At 45.8% G+C, this 12,596-nt stretch overlaps 1 long non-coding RNA gene across 2 annotated transcripts; it reads left to right on the top strand.

Moving 5' to 3' along the window:
* The first annotated feature begins 922 nt into the window (after positions 1-922).
* Positions 923-11,939, top strand: LOC123384023. Of its 2 annotated transcripts, none has more exons than XR_006594568.1 (3): positions 923-1,024; positions 10,403-10,512; positions 11,160-11,939. It is a non-coding gene; the product is annotated as an uncharacterized LOC123384023 (long non-coding RNA). The 2 variants fall into 2 exon arrangements; XR_006594554.1 differs by having other exon boundaries at positions 10,403-10,576.
* Positions 11,940-12,596: the final 657 nt, after the last annotated feature.

The following is a 12,596-nucleotide window of genomic DNA, read 5'->3' as shown; positions in this document are numbered from 1 at the left end:
ATAAAAGTTACTGCGTTTCCATTGCCTTAATACCTTCTTTCAACTCATGTCTCTGCAGTGCATTAAAAAGTGGCTTAAAGCCCATTTAGGTAGTGGCTTTCCTTCTGTGAGGTATTCCTTGGGAAGCCTCACTACCCTTTTCTGGTTCGTGACTCCTCTGACCAGGTAAGCCTCTGCTTTCAAGAGCTCTGCATAAGAAATAGTGTTTCGTTTTGTTCTGTTTTTTTTTTTTTTTTTTTAACGTTTATTGAGTTTTGAGAGACAGAGACAGAGCAGGGGAGGGGCAGAGAGAGAGGGAGACACAGAATCCGAAACAGGCTCCAGGCTCCAGGCTGTCAGCACAGAGCCCGATGGCAGGACTTGAACTCATGAACCCTGAGATCATGACCTGAGCCAAAGTCAGCAGTTAACCAACTGAGCCACCCAGACGCCCCAAAAGATAGTGATTTTTATTAAAAAAGTACTTTGCAACATAGAAGGCATGTTTGTTCTCCTAATTTAAGTGTCTGATGAGAAAATTGAAGGATGCTACATTGTTTCCAGCCAAGATTACTTTTATGAATCTAATTCTGATACATGGTCATAGTAACTTGATTTAACACTGCAATCTATGTCATTGTAAATGCTTTTCTTAAACCTCCAAGAATAGTGTATTACTAAAAACCCTTAATTTTTGCCAATAGCCATATAGATCTAATGTTCTATAACTAGATTTGGAGAAATAGTACAATTCTTTCTTTCTGGGCAAAAAAAAAAAGGTATGTTACTTTATTATCTTTTGGTTTCTAAAAATAGGCTGGAATTAAATGTCATGTACCTTTGGAATTCATTTTATAAATATACTTGGTAACTAGGAAACTCACATTGTCATTATTTATAATCTAGGAATTCTTTCCATGGTAACTGTTATAAGGTCACAATTATGAAGCCACATGGAGACTCAGAGGCTATTTGAGAATTCACCAAAAAAAGCCTATTCATAGGAGGTGGCAATGTCTGATGTTCGGATCACTAGATTAATGAGGTGAGTGAGGGCTTACGGACTTACATGAGTGGTTGCACCTATGGTTCAGCCTGGTCTTCTCTGCCTTGGACCTTCTTCTTCTTCTCCTTCTTTTTTAATATTTACGCATTTTTGAGACACAGAGAGAGACAGAGCGTGAGCAGGGGAGGGGCAGAGAGAGAGGGAGACACAGAATCCGAAGCAGGCTCCAGGCTCTGAGCTGTCAGCACAGAGCCCGGTGTAGGGCTCGAACTCACGAACTGTGAGATCATGACCTGATCTGAAGATGGATGCTTAACGAATTGAGCCCCTACCTTGGACCTTCTTTTGGCCAGGAAATATTGCCAGTGGTACCAAGGCTCATTCTGCAGCCTTGGAGATGCCATGTGCCATTTATAGCATTTTCTCCTTCTTGTGACATCACGTGTAGGTTAATCAAATTGCTACATACTGGGGCTGCCAGAGCCCAAGATTTGAGGCAGAAGTCCGTCTGAGGGCTCGGTCTACACAACTTCAAGTATGGTCTTCGGAGTACGTCCCAGAGCCTTGCTAGGCAGCTCCCTAGGGAGCCCCAAGCAACAAGTGCCCGTGGTCAGCTTTGCTCCAATCCCACAAGAGCTGGGGCTGGGCCCTTCACGAGCCACACAGATAACACTTGCTCCGAGATGTCTTCGTGGTTTGTCCATCCCAATGGGAGACCCAGCTTCTTGTCACAAACCCATCAACCCTTGCAGAGCCAACATCAACCTGAGCCCCCTGAGTCATGGGAAGGAGGCTGTGCCTGGACTGTACAGGGACATCAGAAGATCCAGGGGTCTAAACGTGATGGAAGGGTGTTGCTGTTCTTAGAACCAGATTGGCTAAGGAGGACTTAACACCCATTTTGTATATGACAGGAAGGAAAAACATTGGTGTCATCAAACACTACAAAGAAAAATGATGTGAATTAAGAATTTAGGGAATGAAATCTATTAAAATCAAGCTCCCATAAATGGCAGAAAGCCATACAACTTCGGCAACGTCTTCTTGAGGGTAAATCACACCCTTCACGAGATTCGTTCACACGGTTTCATACAACTCTCTGTAGCTGCCTGACCCAGCTTGGCCCGTGAAAGTTTGTTATTCAAAGGCCATCAAAAAGCAGCTTAAATAAATACCAATATGAAGAAAGGGGAGTAGGCAATACCTTACTTATAATTAAGTAACAATAAATAGAAAGGAGATGCTATATTATTTTAGTCTTTCAGATCAGCAAAGACTGAGAAGTCGATATTTCACAATGTATAAGGATGTGGGACAAGCGTCTTACCTGCCTTGGGTGGGTGTGAAACTCGGCAGACTCTGTTGGGAGAGCGTTTTGGGGAATACCTAACAATATGAAAGACAGATTTCCTTTGACCTGGAAGTTTCACGTTGTGAGCTTGTATATTTGTTTTATTTTTTTTTTTTTAGTTTTTAACATTTTTATTTACTTTTGAGAGAGGGAGACAGAGTGTGAGTGGGGGAGGAGCAGACAGAGAGGGAGACACAAAATCCACAGCAGGATCCAGGTTTTGAGCTGTCAGTACAGAGCCAGATGCGGGGCTCGAACTCACCAACTGCGAGATCATGACCTGAGCCGAACTTGCACGCTTAACCCACTGAGCCACCCAGGCACCTTGTGACCTTGTGTATTTGTATGAAGGATTTACTTTGTAGCATTGTTTGAAATACTGAAAGTGCAAACTCGGTAAGTGTCCATCCACATGAATTCCTTAGTTAAATGATGGCACATCTAGAAAGTAGAGCTGTTTTTTTTAAAAAAATAAGATTAGATAAATCTGTGCAAGTATGGAAATTTATTCGAGATATGGTGTAACTTTTAAAAGATGCACAACAATGCAAAGAATAAACTCTCATCTGTACCATAAAACAAAGAGAAAAAATATATACATGTATAGGTGTTCACAGACATAGAAACCTCTGAAACACACATAAGAAACTGTTCATGCTAGTTTCTTCCAGAGACAAGGTGGCCTTTTCATTATACTTCTAGTTGACTCTGCAGGGGGAAAAGCATACCATGTACACCTGTTGCTTTCAATTGCAAAACTAATTAACTAAAGTTTCCCATTTACTGGAAGCATGCCAGGATGCAGCTGAAAGAAATGGTAACAGTAGGAGACCAATTTCAAAAACTATATACTAGTTAGTGTTACTACTTTCAGTAAGCAGCCAAATAAAATGCAAAGAGCTACATACGCATCCACTGAAGATTTGTCTGTAGTAGCAGAACGATTTTATAAGTAAAAGAAGACAAGGACTTTCGGCTGCCATACAGTAACTGGTAGAAGTAACTACGAAGCTGCACAAAATCGCAGAGGCAACTATTTCCAGCTGCAGCGGACAGCGCAAGTGCAGAACGGGGTTGCCCCAGAAAAGAGACACACGGTGGTCCTGGGTCAACCACCTTTCTGCCCACAGCCCCTTGGTGGACCAAAGGCAAGGAAGGGAGCCCCAGGAGATGAGGGTGGGGGGGGCTGCTTCCGAGTGGCTGGAATTTGGGGACAGGACCCAGGGGAAGGAGCGTGTGCAGTGTAAGAGCTCCAAAAAGTGCCCAGGGTCTGTGGGCAAAGGCAAAGTGATGCTGTTGGGCGGGGGGTGGAGGGGTGGCTGGGTCTGGGAAAGGGCAGCTCCGGGAAGCTGTTGGCAGTGGGGGATGCTGCAGGCAGAGAGAAAGTGCCCCACACCAGCCCCCGGGGCACTCGGCCACCACCCAGGCCAGGGTGCTGCCTTAGCCAGCCGGAGCTACTATCCCAAAGTCCCACCGATTGGATGGCTTCAACAACCATCATTTGTCTCTCATGGCTCTGGACACTGGAAGTCTGAGCTCAGGTGCCAGCATGGTCCGGTTCTGGTGGGGGCTTTTGGGTCCTGTCCCCACACGGCCCCCTCCTTGGTGCGTGCAAGCAGAGAGGGGGCTCTCCCGTCGCACCCGCTTGACCTCATCTAAACCTAATTACCTCCCAAGGGCCTCATCCCCCAACGCCCTCACATTGGGAGGTAGGGCTCCAACATACTAATTTGGAAAGGACCTATTCAGTCCCTAACAGATATTCCCCATGTTACATTAAACGAAACGTGTGTGTATGTGAGAGAGACAGAGAGCGATCTGGAAATAAACCACCTGAAATGCTAGTAATGTTTACGCCTGGATGTTCTCTAAGATCAGGTACAGGAATTTTCCAAAAGGCACCTCCTTTCTGCTTTGGGGACTTCACAAGTGCTGTTTCTTCTGCCTGGGATGCTGTGTCCTCATTAGTCATTAGAAAATGATACTCAAACCGCGGTGAGATGCCACCTCACAACCAATAGCACAGCTCTTCTAAAAGTCTGTCAATAAATCATTGTGAGGGTGTTGGTTTACAGAAACTCTCGCATTGCTGGCTGGAGCCTAAAATGGTAGGGCACAGTGGAGAATGACTTGGGAGTTTCTTAAAAGTTGAACAAATATCTACTGTACCGGCCAACAATTCTACTCCTCAAAGAAAGGAAACCAATGACCACGGTAAGTTTTCTACAAAAACGTTTGCAAAAGATGTATCCGTAATCACCCAGACCTGCAAATACGCATCAACATCTGGGGATCACATCAGCATCCAGGGAGGCAGACCTCTGGAGGTCTGGGGGCTCCAAGGTTGGTGATTTCCTGACTTTCCGCCCGATTAAAATTGTTTACCGTGTGCACGTATTTGATTTGAAAATGTTCAACTAAATATAAATTGCCCACAGCACGGAGCAAGCCAGGGTTTAAATAAGGAAAATCTTACAATATCATACTATGTTTTCAAGCCAATTTTGGATTCTCTTTGAATCAGCAAATTCATGTTTAGAAATGTATCTGTGGGATAACAAGAATGTTCTTTTAGAGGACTATTCACAATAGCAAAAAATTAGAGGCTATTTCAATATCCCGAAGCAGGGGTCTGGGTGTATCGATGACAGCATATTCTTACAAGCACAGTTTTGCAAGCCACTCCGGTCACGTTGAAGAAGAATGTTCAACCACACGCAACGACTCTCCCCACGTTGTAAGTAAACGATGTGCATTCATTCGTGTGTGAGGTCAGGAAGGGTATGTTGTGAAATGCTAATAATGAACACGCCCCCATTTTCTCTATGAGCGTGTCTGGATTTTCCAACAGGTCTCCTTTCTGCCTTAGTTCTTGGAAAGCTGAGTCCTGATGATGCAAGCTCACAGGATGGACTCCTCTTCAACCTTCAAACCCCCAGGCTCAGTTACCTACAGCCAGACCTCTTCCCGACTGGCCCCCAGCCCGGCCTGCCCCCAACACCACCCTGAGTCAGGGCTCTGTGTTCTTGACTCACATACCACTTTCCTCCATTTCTAATTCTGCAGTTATTTAGTCTGGGTCTGATGCCCTCCCCACTCTCTTTCGTCGGAGGCTAGGGATCTGTGTTGACCACCACTGTGTACCCAGTAGGCAGGTCACGCCTGGCACATGATAAGGACGCTGCACATACTTGCCCAACGAGGGAAGGAAGAGACAAGCGAGCCAAGCCACACACAGCGAGGGCAGGTGAGGGCAGGTGAGGGCTGGTCACAAAGTCACCAGCACTGAACCCACAGGCGCAGGACCAAAAGCAATCTCTATTTCTAGCAAATCCGTGTTTTCACAAGTTCTCTCTAGGTTGGATGTGGGAGCAATGTAATCAAATTTGTCGTACTCGGCAGGATTCGACCAGCCTCTTGGGCACCCGATGCCCCTAGAACAGTGTCTGTCATGTCCTTGGCATTCAATGAACGTTCTTTGGAAAACTGAAGTTGGTCTGTTTAGAGCAATTGCTCAGTCTTTCATGTTCCCTCCCCTTCCCCTGGTGGACTCCCCAGGAGATGCTGGGATGCTCACTGAGTCGAGTTTGGTAAGGATGCTGGTCTTTACACTGCCTCCTCTTCCTCCGGTTTCTAGAGGGATGTTGCTTGTACCCCCGGGTGATGGGACCTCTACTGCCCAGCCACAGGCTGGTCAACTCCTGCTTTGTTCTCCCCCAGCTCAGTTCTGAGTCCGCGTGAATGAGCCGTCTTGACTTTTGCTGGGCCTGCAGGGTCCCCAGGGACCCACAGTGCTGTGCGCGGAGCCCTAGGCTGGAGGTCTGTGAGGAGGTCCCACTGCAGGCTTAGCTCCCCTCAGGGCAGGCTCCTCAGCTGACTCAACTTTCTCAACACCACCTGACAGCATCTAGGAACTTTTGGTCCCTTCCTTTCCTGGGACTGCTCTTGGGAGAGCCCAGCTTCTGACTGGCTCACCGTGGAAGAACCCCATTGAGATATATTATTCCCATGCCTGGGACGCAGTGTGTAATACCTCAGAGAATAAAGTCCTTACAATGGTCCTTTTCCAAGCTAGGAAGAAAGAGAAAGAAAGAAAGAAAGAAAGAAAGAAAGAAAGAAAGAAAGAAAGAAAGAAAGAAAGAAAGAAAGAAGAATGGGTGTGTTGAAGGGGGAAAAACAGATGTTAGAACATATACATTTTTTTGTCCGTAAGTTATGCGTCAAATTTAGATTAGAAACTATACGTGAAGCACAAATCCCAATGGCATGGATGCTATGATAAGGTCAAGGCTGAAGTCTCTCTTACGGCTAAAGTGTATTTGGATAAAATGAATGGAAAGAAAGATGAACCGACCTCTCCGTCTCCGTGTGTGTGCACGTATGAGTGTGCATGAGTGTGCATGTGTGTGCTGTGGTGTGGCTGAGACCTCCCCACAGCTATGGAACCAGATGAGAGGGACATTTTGAGATGCTTACTTTTTAAAGCCCTCCTTTAATGAAGGCCACAAAACACCTGAACACAAAATACCAAGCAGCAGAAAATTAAAGTAATCCAGCAGGCAAGACACTAGCGTTGCCCCAACAACAAAAAAAGGTCAGAAAAGGCCATTTAGAATACATCTCACAAATAAACCATAATTTCTCTGTTTTTAAGTTTTGTTTATTTATTTTGAGAGAGAGAGAGAGAGAGAGAGCAGGGGAGGGGGCAGAGAGAGAGGGAGAGGCAGGGAATCCCAAGCAGGTTCCACACTCTCAGCACAGAGCCCAATGCGGGGCTCGAACTCCCAAACTGTGAGCTCATGACTTGAGCCGAAACCAAGAGATGGACGCTCCGCTGACTGAGCCACCCAGGTCCCCCCATAAACCCTGATTTCCGTTTGTATTTACAGATTTATCTTCTAGGAGGCAAAGCTACTTGAGACATTAAGGCAAATGGCGCTGCTGTTCAGAGGTGCCCGGCTGCTTTATTTAATCAGCTTATCTAATGAAACTGAAGAATTAATTGGTGGCATGCAGAGGTGACAGATAATGCTGGTGGTCAGCCACGTAAGGAGACCTTCCCACGCACCCCTGGCCATGAATCCCAGCTCCTGTCAACACAGCTCCATTGGCCTTATTTCCGGTGCCACCTCTGTTTGCTGGAACGGATAAGTTACAGAAGAAGGATGAGAACTCAAGCCCGGAACAGAAGCAAAGAATGACAGTGTTTCTTTTGTTGTTGCTGTTGCACTTTCGTCGGTAATCTCTCCTCCCTCTCCCTTGTTCTCAGTATGTACCCACGCACCCATACGTATGTCCATGTGTTATGCATACATAATGTATACGCATTATATATAGCTGTATATATAATGTGCCTTACAATTCCAAAATATTTTCACATACATTACTTATTTATTTTATATTTTTGCAAATGCTTGCTTTGGAAGATAAGGCAGGGATCAATTTATTTGTTATTTATAATTAACCAACTAGTAAGAACAAAAACACGAGGACAAGTTGCACAGCATTCAAAATTAAGTAGTGGGGCGCCTGGGGGGCTCAGTGGATTAAGCGTCTGTCTTCAGCTCAGGTCACGATCTTGCGGTTCGCGGGTTCGAGCCCAGTGTCGGGCTCTGTGCTGACAGCTTGGAGCCTGGAGCCTGCTTTGGATTCTGTGTCTCCCTCTCTGTCTGCCCCTCCCCTGCTTGAGCTCTCTCTCTATCTCTCTTTCAAAAATAAGTAAACATGAAAAAATAAAAAAAAAAAGTCAGTAGTAATAAGGCTGAAAAGAATAGCACAGAATGAAAGGAAAATTAAAAATTGATTCAGATAAACAAAACTGAGGATGTCAAAAAGTTTGAATAGAAAATGTAATATTACCTAAGAATTCTAAGGTTTTAAAAATTCTCACTGCGTAATGAGAGGAAATCATAGGAGATACCGGTTGTGTTTTCCGTACAGAAAACCAACACACAGGGGGACTTAGAGCTATTTTAAGGTTGCATGACCAGCAGACATCTGACTCTCCGCTCAGACCTGGGTCTCTGGATTGGGACATTCATACTCTTTCCAACAGACTCTGTAGTGAGGCTCGGTGCTAAACAACTAGCTATTGGTGTAGGTGAGTCTACTCCTCAAAAAGAGAAACCAGCTGAGTCTTGATAACCCAGTGCACCGTTGCAATAATGTAGAATGTCTTCTAGCTCAAAGCAAACCTATGTGACTGAGTTGCATACAATGGAGTTGGTCAGGGTGACGGGCATTGCTTTGGACAATGGCCGATGTGATTGGGTTGGGACAGCCACGTTCTGATTCGTGGTAGACCAGTAGACAATGCACTGAGGAAAACTGAAATGTTTCAATGGCAAGAAATGCTCATCGTCTCTGGGCGTCATTGATGTCCTAGGCATGGAAGCATTCATGAGCAAACTACAGACACCTGCCCGACAGACTGATGATTTGTCCACCCAGAACAATGCGAATGTGGCCTTAGGAAGCATGGTCGTGCTGTCCCACACTTGCCTGGGGAACATCCCCACTGGAGCATGTATTGTGCAAACCCTGGGATAGGTGATCGGAGGCTGTGGTTTGCCCTAAAATAGCAGGTGCTTCTTCGGACGTGGCCAGACACAGAAAACTTAGTGCACTTGCCCAAAGGCTGAGCGCTTCCAGACTGGGATGAATCCACAACATGAAGGCAAGCTTCCAGCTCATTCTCCTCTGCTCCTGGCACTCCAAAGACCACACGCTTTCAACGGCTGGTGACGGCTGATGACAGGAATGATCAGGACTCACGTTCTCCCGCTGTCAAAGAGTTTCCCCAAGCTCTTGTCAGCAGTCCTAGCTCAGCCCTCTTTCCAGGTGTCTTCTCATCTTTCAGTTAACTCCAACCCAACTCCTCCTGGAACAGCGGACTCAAACGGATCCATGCGAGGGCCCTTCTTTCTCTGAAAATATGTTTTTTTTTATTCCCAGCCCCCTGGAAGTCCATTCTTATTTGGTTTGTTATTTTGTTGAACATGGATTAGCAGGGGTCCTTGCGTGCACGAGACTGGTCTCCGCTGGATAAGGGGTCCTTTTCTTCAAGAGGCATCTTCCAAGAAGGGTTTCAGCAGCCAGGATGTGCCCTCTGGAAAGGAGTGCCTATTGTTGTGAAACTCTCTCTTTTTATGCCTTTTAAGAATTCCGTCATTTTTTCCATCTGCACGGATATGTGGACTTATTCATTGTGCATTTCTTTCCATGTCGTTTAATAGCATTGAAAATCAGACTTCAGCTTAGGTCATGATCTCACAGTTTGTGGTTTCGAGCCCCGTGTCGGGCTCTGTGCTGACAGCTCGGAGCCTGGAGCTACTCATGCTGTGTCTCTAAAAAACAAATAAATGTAAAAAAATTTTTTTAAAAATATTTATTGTAGTGAAGTAAGAATTTAATTCACTAGGTTGATATGCTTTTAAATACCAATAGCTTTCCCTCTCTCGCTGCCCCTCCCCCACTCATGCTGTGTCTCTAAAAAATAAATAAATATAGGGGCGCCTGGGTGGCGCAGTCGGTTAAGCATCGGACTTCAGCTCAGGTCATGATCTCATGGTCCGTGAGTTCGAGCCCCGCGTCGGGCTCTGTGCTGACAGCTCAGAGCCTGGAGCCCGTTTCAGATTCTGTGTCTCCCTCTCTCTCTGCCCCTCCCCCGTTCATGCTCTGTCTCTCTCTGTCCCCAAAATAAATAAACGTTGAAAAAAAAATTAAAAAAAAAATAAATAAGTATAAAAAAGTAAAAAAAAAATATTTATCTTAACGTAGTAAGAATTTAATTCACTATGTTGATACGCTTTTAAATACGAATAGCTTTATGATAATCCAGTGTTAATTTTCTAAAGAAAGGCAGACACTTGATTGATAAAGTATGTATAGCAATTTACACGGTATGCTCACTACAGCAGGGCACATGAGAAAAGCAGTGAAATGGGGCCACAACTCTGAAAAGAAAACCAGAAAGGAAAATCCAGAGGGAAATAACCCAAAAAGTAACCTCTGTGGGGTCACATGGTGTGAATACTACCTGACTTGTTTTCTTTTGTCCCTTCTAGTTTTTCGGTGAGAGGATACTGTGCTGTGAGAGAAAAGTCTCATTAACAATTACGCTCGGTTTGTCACCGATGAGGACGTGTCAGCAGATCAGGACAGCAAAAACCTGCCAGTACGGATCGGGAAGCCCCCCTCACTGACGTAGCCGTAATTATTCAGACCACTTTACGTTACAGGTTATGTGTCCACACGTTTATGCTCTTAGGTCCCAGCTGCCAGCTGTCAGGGAGTCGGGAGCCCTGTTCGCGACCGCTGGCCTGTCCTCCCCAGTCACCTCGGCTGCACCTGCACCCGGCGGGGGACGGGAGCCTCGGACAGCCTGGCCCTGGGCCTTGCCTCCTGTCCTGGACTCCAGCCTCCCTGCCTGTGTCCGTTTTGTGTCTATGTGGCCCCAGGGAACAAGCCCAAGTCAACTCTTCAGAGAGGCTGATGTATCTGAAGACAGTTCTCGAAACATTCTGAATTTCCTCTTTGCCTGGTCCTTCCTCCACGGAAATGGAATAATTCAAAACTTCCCCACCACACTTTGGTCTCTAGCGGGGACCCGCATTTGGAGGGGGGTCTAATGCAGGAAAGCCCCCCTTTCCACTTCCACTGTAGGCGGGCAAAGGTGCCTGTGGGTTCTGTCTCTGCCGACCAGCTGTGGCCACCCGGGGTCTGACCTGGGGGCAGGGGATGGGAGGCCGTCTCTCTCTGTCCCTACTCCTTCCTCAATGTCTCTCTGCCTCTCTCTGTCTCTGTCTCTATCTCTCTCTGCAGAGGCAGCGCTGAACTTCCAGCAACGAGAATCTTCATGGAGCTGCTGTTCTGACAAGTTCTGGAAGGTGTGGTTTGAGGTGTTGTTCCTGGACTCTTAGCTCCAAGCCTGGGCTTAAAGCTGTTTCACTGGTTCTGTGAACGCCACAATACGCTGTCCACAAATTCATTTATTTTAGGGACACCAGCAGAAAACAGTTTCTACTGTTTGCAAGTAAGGACCCCAACTAGTAATTCACTCTAAGGAAGAGCCTCCCAAACCTTCTCTATTCAAAGCATCCGAAATTCCGTAGTGTTTTTCACAGCATGCTGAGGCCAAAAGAAATGTCTGACAGTATGTATTTGTTAAATTCATATGGGTACTTAAAATGTATTAAACAGGTTCAAACATCTTAATGAGTATTTACACCCTAACAACTTAGTCGTCATATGAAAAATAATGTAGCTATACTGAAAGCAAAAGTATGGATTTCGCTCTTACCTAAGCACAGTCACTTACCACGGGACACGCGCACCTGTTGGCCACTGAACAACCTGTTTAATCTTGGACTGGACTGAGTGCAGTCCCCTCCTTTCCCATCGGCGTTGATGTTCCTGTACAACCTTTTTATCCTCGTGGGAGCCAAAAATCTGGTTTACTGAGGTATGACGTCATCCCATGAAAAGGAACGTGATGTAATGTTGAGACGAATTACTTGGAGCTGGTAGTTCATGAGATGGCCCACTGATGTGGAGTGTGGCTGTGCCCCCTTCAAGTGTGCAAGATATCCCGTGTTCCCCCGTGTTTCCTGAGCCTTCCTGGGGGCATCTCAGCACGCAGTTTAAGAATCAGGGCTCTAGGATAATATAAAGTGTTATAGATGTACAGGATACAAACTAATACACCAAGGAGGACCCCTTCACTTATTCAACAAGCATGAATTGAGCGCAGCCCAGGATGTAAAGATACACAATTCCTCACTCAAGAACCTTAGAGGCTACTGAGAAAATAACTATCTGCAGTAGCTAAAATGCGGTCAAATTTTAATTTTCAGGGAGGTATGTGAAAAATGCTTTGGGAACACAGGAAAAAAAGAGCCACACTCTGCATGGGTTTTATCAGAAGAGATTTATCAGAAGAAATTTATCAGATTTATCAGAAGAGATTTATCAGCAGGTCAATACTTGCAAAGAGACACAAAGAATGGGCAGAAAGGGGCACCTGGGCGGCTCAGGCAGTTGAGTGTCCGACTTCGGCTCAGGTTGTGATCTCTCGGTCCGTGAGTTCGAGCCCCGTGTCGGGCTCTGTGCCAACAGCTTGGAGCCTGGGGCTTCTTTGGATTCTGTGTCTCCCTCTCTCTCTGCCCCTCTCCTGCTCTGTCTCTGTCTCTGTCTCTCTCTGTCAAAAAATAAATAAAGATTAAAAAAAAAAAAGAATGGGCAGAAAGATGGAAGGAGGGC

The sequence above is a fragment of the Felis catus genome, chromosome A1 (assembly GCF_018350175.1).
Source record: "Felis catus isolate Fca126 chromosome A1, F.catus_Fca126_mat1.0, whole genome shotgun sequence".
Classification (NCBI taxonomy): domain Eukaryota; kingdom Metazoa; phylum Chordata; class Mammalia; order Carnivora; family Felidae; genus Felis; species Felis catus.
Note: the sequence above shows the minus strand (reverse complement) of the source record. Positions and strands in the feature narration are given on the sequence as shown.